Below are 6,630 nucleotides of genomic sequence, written 5' to 3' on the forward strand. Positions count from 1 at the left end.
ATAATTAAAAATATAATTAAAACACATAGAAAAATTTAAGTAGTATGATTTTTACAATTTTCATATTTTTCCCTCAAAAAAACTGCGCTGAATATGCTAAAGAAAATATATATATACATAATCATATTAACCTAGACCAAATGATACATATATCTTGGAGAGCACCATATATTTGACCATAAATGTAATAAAACTTTTTTTGTTGTTTTTTAAAGTTAACGTATTTTTTTATGCTTCATATGTACATTTATAAATATTTCAGTTATAACTGCATTAAAATTAACTACTATATTATTAAAAGTACTTATAAGTTGACATATAACATTAATGCATTTCTTTTTTCTAATGAAACTTAAGAAATATATATATTAGATTAATGAATAATTCATAGTATTATTTAGAAACTTATAATTTTTTATTTTATTTGGTTTATTTTATAGGAATTTCGTAATTAATTAAAATAAATAAATATATAAATGGAAACTAAATATTTTAATTTATGCACTTTTTTTAATTTATCATATTCAAAAATACGTAATATTGTAGCAAAAATTAATTTATAATGTAGGAATGACTTACGTATTGTTGTTTAGAAAAAAATTATGATAATTGCTCTATAATTCTAATGAAAACATTTACTATGATTTAGTAACTAAAATAAAAATGAATACTTTTCTTACATGAACAATTACTAATAGTTTATATATTGGACTTATTAGAGAGCAATAGGACTTATCATGTTTATATTAATAATATGATTTTCATTAAATTATAGTTTTATATTTTAGGCTAAATGATTTTCTTAGGTATAAATATTCTTGTACATTATTTCTGTTTTATATTTTTTTATTTAATTATTGCCAGTATTATGATATTTAAGGAAAAATAACATTTTTATCTAATTTTACAAATAATGCTAATTAAAAGAACATTTCCTTTTATATTTTACTTATGAGTATTCTAAAATTTTTAATTATATATTGCATTCATATTTCTACACGCTTGTTATTAGGCAGTCAAAAATGCATATTAACTGTTCATTTTTTATAATAATTTATGAGATTTTCCAAATAAATATACTTCTTATTAACATTTTCTCATTTAACCATAATTTAATGTGAAAAAATATGTATTTTTTATATGTTTTATTATATAAATATACACACAAATATCTTAGTATCATTGTATGAATATAAGATTTGAAATTTATTTATCATATGAATATTCTTTTAATGCTCCATGGTTTTATGATATATAATAAAACATTAAAAGAATAAATTTTTTCAGAAAAAAGCATATATAATATATATTATCGTTGCATTGATATTCTTCTTATGGAAGACTTATATCCAATGTTAACGATAAATCTTGATCTATTTCTTATTGTATAAGCAACATTAAATTCCTGTACTTATAATATTTTCTGTATGGAAAACATGCACTTGAAAATTATGCTTAAGAAAAAGATTTGTAATGTGTAAGAAACCTTTAAAACATAATTAACTATGCTTCTTTTTTTTTTTTATCGATTTTATTTGAAAATTATACAAAACTTGTCAAAAGTAAAAACTGTATAATTATTATGTGGAATATATATTTTACAGTGTAACTTATGAAGATAAAATAACTAACAATATTAGAACATTTATATTGTTCTATTTATTTTTCTTATAAGAATGTAATATAAAAAATACAAACCTTAAAAAAAAGATGAATTTTCATTGTTTAAATAAGTGTATAATCAAATTTTACTCTCCATATATAATTGATTGAAAATTAAAAATGACAAAGGGATTATTTTCATAATTAAATAAACAGTGATTATATTATATTTATATAATATTCATGAGAAATCTCTTTTTCTCAACATAAAATGTAGAATTAAGCATTTTACATAAAAAAGAGTAGCATAAAACTATTTATATTTTCTGTACAATTTAATATAACGTATAAGCTGTATTTACTATGAATTTATTTCTTTTAATAAAACTAAATGTACATTTATTATAAAGCACTATAATTATTAAATTATATTTTATATGATTCTACTTATTTAAATAGGCTTTAATATATTCTCAAAGCAATCAAATTGTTCTTAATGATATTAATATATAATATATTTTTATAGGTAATTGCATTATTATATTAGTGTTTATTTCTTATAGCGTCACTACAATAATATATTTTGTAATAATTATTTTATTTGAAGAAAATATTTTAAGCATTTTGAGAGATTTCAGTAAATAATATTATCTTTTTTACTATATACAAATATATATTAATTACGTAAACAATTTACATCTCAATATTATCTGCTATGTAATATATTTAACATGCATTATCATAACATTATATTATTTATTAAATATTTAATGTAAAATGATATTTGATGATGTATTGAATGATTTATCAACTTATGCTATTCTTATAATAATTTGTAGGTCTTAGATTATGAGTAATGATCCATTAATGCCACATTTATTGGCTCACATTGTTTTGTATGTTTAATTAATAAACAAAATAATGAATAATTGTGCAAAAAATATAAAACAATTTTAAAAATAAATATATATGTAGTGAAAATATTTTTCATATATTATTAATAAAAATTTGTTGTAGTATTTGAAGACTTGATCTAAAAAGAAGAATTTCAATTATACACCACAATAAATTAATTCAATGTAAAGATAATATAGCTGTATAATAAACCATAATTTAATGTAATATATTATCTCGAAATTATGGTAACATAGTTTTAATAAAAATGTTTTATGTAATATTTATAATGACGTATATATAATTGTTTTAAATTTTATAGTTCTTTAGAGAATTCCTTAATTATATTTTCAGTAAATTCCTTTATATGATACTTATACAAACACCTGAAAATAATTTAGCATAATAATTATTATTATAAATTAATTATTCATAAAAGAATTCAGAATTATTATGTGAAATTTTTAAATTAGCAACACATTTTATTAGTTGTGCGCTTATAGATTTTATGTGATATTTATTTATGCCATAAATTATGCAAACTACAAAAATTGGGGTTTATTTTTTGTAAAATTTTATATTATTTTAATTCCTAATTTTTAGCTCTTTTCACACATCCTGATATACATGTGCTTAAATTTAGTATCTACTTGTTATTTATTATGTTTTTTCTTAATTCTGAAAAATAATACAAAAATTTAGGCTGAACATGTGTTGAAATGCTTTGTTTTTGCATTCACATCCAACATAATATTCTCTAATTTCTGAACATGTATTTATGAATATATGAAAATTTAGTGTAATATTTTTAATATATATTTGACTGAATTTATATGATAAATATATTTCTCCCTTACAGAAGATTAATTATTCAAGATATTTGATAAATAAATTATTATTAATTACTCACTTTTAATATTTACACACTGTTTTTATATTTATACATATGATGCGTAACAGTTCCGTGTTATGACAATTTTATCTATAGATTCCTAGAAATATAGGATAAAATTTAGAAAAAACAAGTCAGAATCATAAATTCAAATAAAAATAACTATATAATAAGAATCATATATTCTATATTTTTTTCAAATGTAAGATTCTTATCTATAATACATAAAACTTATATAATCCATACGAATAGTTCTATATCCTTTAGACACTTTATAAAGTGTTAATTATGAATTAAAATTTGTGTGACCAACAATTCTCTATTTCTTATATATTTCATATTACCAAAGGTTCATATAACTATATTTAAGTAAATTTGTGTACATATATTAATGTTAAACATTTTCCCTTTTAAATAGTTTTATCACATTGGGGATAAAAAATCTAATTTCATTATTTGATATTATATGCCTGATTCTTAATTTTTTCGAAAACTTTTCTGTACACTTAAATTTATTTAATTTACTCCTTAATTTATTAAATGCTTTCATCAATCGTATTTGCTCAATCTTCCGAAATGATTTTTTTTTAGACTATATATAATTCAATTTATTAAAGGATTATATATTTTATCATTTAATATTTTTGAAAAATTAATAAGGCGGAAAATATTTATCATGTTCTATATTAGATTCAGAAATTGCATATGCTTTTACTAAGATATACTGTATTATTACTATATAACAATCTCATGTATTGTTATCCATTAATAAAGGAGCATTTAATGTTATTTTTAGGCAAAGGTGTTTTTCTATACGTATTATTTATATATATGTATTATATTTTGTATTTCATTTAAATATAAGATAAAAAAATGGATTTATTTTATATATATATTCACTATATCTCTGTACAAATTTCGATTTATTCCAATAAAAATTAATTTTATTCTTATATAATCCTAAACATTAATAAATAATCGCAATTCTATAATTATGATAATGAAATATTTCTATAATACCACAATTTCTGTGAAAAATATGCTTAATAAATTCTGTGTTAATTGAGAAATTAAAAGAAAAAATTAGTAGTAATAACTATGGTAACACTAATATAGTAAAATACATAATTTTTTGAATGTGTTATAATTTATAATTAATATAAATTTACATAATTATAAAAAATTATCTTTATAATTTTAATGATGGTTATTTATTAATTTTATAAAAATTTAATATAAAATAATTTTTACATCCAAAAATGTCTTTTTGAGTGTATGTAGTGACTTTTGGATAATGCTTACTATACCTTAGTGATGTAATTTATGCTATATAATTATATTAATCATATTAAATATGAATGTTTTATTAAGTTAATATGAGAAATTTATATTAAATAAATATATATATTATTAAACATAATTAAATCATAGTAATATATTTAATATGATTCTGAATTCTTATATCTTCAATGAAATCTATGAAATAAGATTGATAATATACAATACTATAAATCATTTTCCTATAAACTTAGCACATATAATTCAAATTTATATAAGTACAAAAAAATATATGTATATATAACAATATATATATTGTCATATATTCTGGGTTAATGTTTATTAAAAATTATTTGAATTATATTAAAAAGTAGATTATTTTTTGAATTAAACTATTATAGAATTATTAAAATTTTATAATTCTATATACAACAAATTATAAAACATTAAGGATAAAAAATTACATATGCATTATATGCAATGAAAAAATTATTATTATTTATTGCATGCGAATATTAATAATATTGTATAAATTCTACTGAAATAACATTTTGTTATTTAATAAAAACTCTCTTAATGTATAAGTTAGATATACCAAGAATTAATCAAAAAAATATATTTAATATTTCTCCAATAACTATTTTTATTTAAAATTAAATTTAAAATTAATGATATATATTAAACATAAAAGAGATTTAAATAAATTTTAATATATGCATTGTTAATATAATGTAATTTTAATAAACATTATAGTAAAATTACTATAACTAGAACCAAAAAATATATGCGCTGATCACTAAATATTAATTCATAAATTATGTATCCAATATAATTGGAACGATATAAATTTATATCCTATAAAAAATTATTTAGATTACAATGTTTTTATTATCTAAATTGAGCAATATTTGCATAGTTTAATTTTTATTAGACATTAAAATAAATAGAAAACACAAATAACGTTTGTAAATATTAAAAAATATATTACAATATATATGTTGTATATATAACACTGATTTTAACAATACAACACAAAAATTCTTTTATTTAAAAAAAGAAGGGTTTTTTTTTATATCAATTTAGATATATAAAAAACTATGGGTAACACCTTAACTCTGAACAAGGACGTATAATTTATTTATTATTATAATTTTAATCACTGTTTAATATTTTCATAATATCGTTATCTGTAATGATGAAGTACGTATTTTATACGTCAAAACGTTAATTTAAAATATGATGTATATTATAATTTTTAAATTTAGTATGATTTTAAGGATATATTTCCCAAATGTCGGAATGAGTATAATGGTGCTACTGTAATTGAAAAAAAACGAATCATGTAATTTATATTTAGGATTGTGGAGAAAAATAAGTGAATAAGTAGCAAATTTCAATCCCATTTTTACACTAGATTGTCAAGATATTTGTCCTATTTAGATCATATAAAGGATAATGGCTATAATAATAAAAAACAACACTGTACATATTTTAGGTACAAGCTAACTGAAGCATTGAATTTAATAAATCATGAATCTAATGGTCTAAATGAATTTTACAATAAAATGATAACAGTAAATAAAGTAGAAGGAAGAAAGATAAATGATATATGCCAAAACCATTTTGATGATCTTGATGAAGTTACATATTAGATAATGACAAGAATTACGAACTATACTATAATTTTGGAATGTTAAAACAACATAAATATTGCACTTTTTCTCAAGAATGTTCTAATATCTATAGAGAACATTTGAAAATATCAGAAAAAGTGAATAACAAGAGTTTTTCTAATTTACTTGAAACATTTAGAGGGGAATATAACAGGCACATGAACTCTACCTTAGAATGTCCAGATGTCCCTAGAGTCCTATATTCCTATTATGGAAGATATATTCAAAAGGTTTTTATAGGATCATTTGTTGTGATGATTTCTATAATAATTATTTTATTTATATTATATA

This window comes from Plasmodium gonderi, assembly GCF_002157705.1.
Source record: "Plasmodium gonderi DNA, contig: Pgo-contig_287, whole genome shotgun sequence".
Taxonomy (NCBI): domain Eukaryota; phylum Apicomplexa; class Aconoidasida; order Haemosporida; family Plasmodiidae; genus Plasmodium; species Plasmodium gonderi.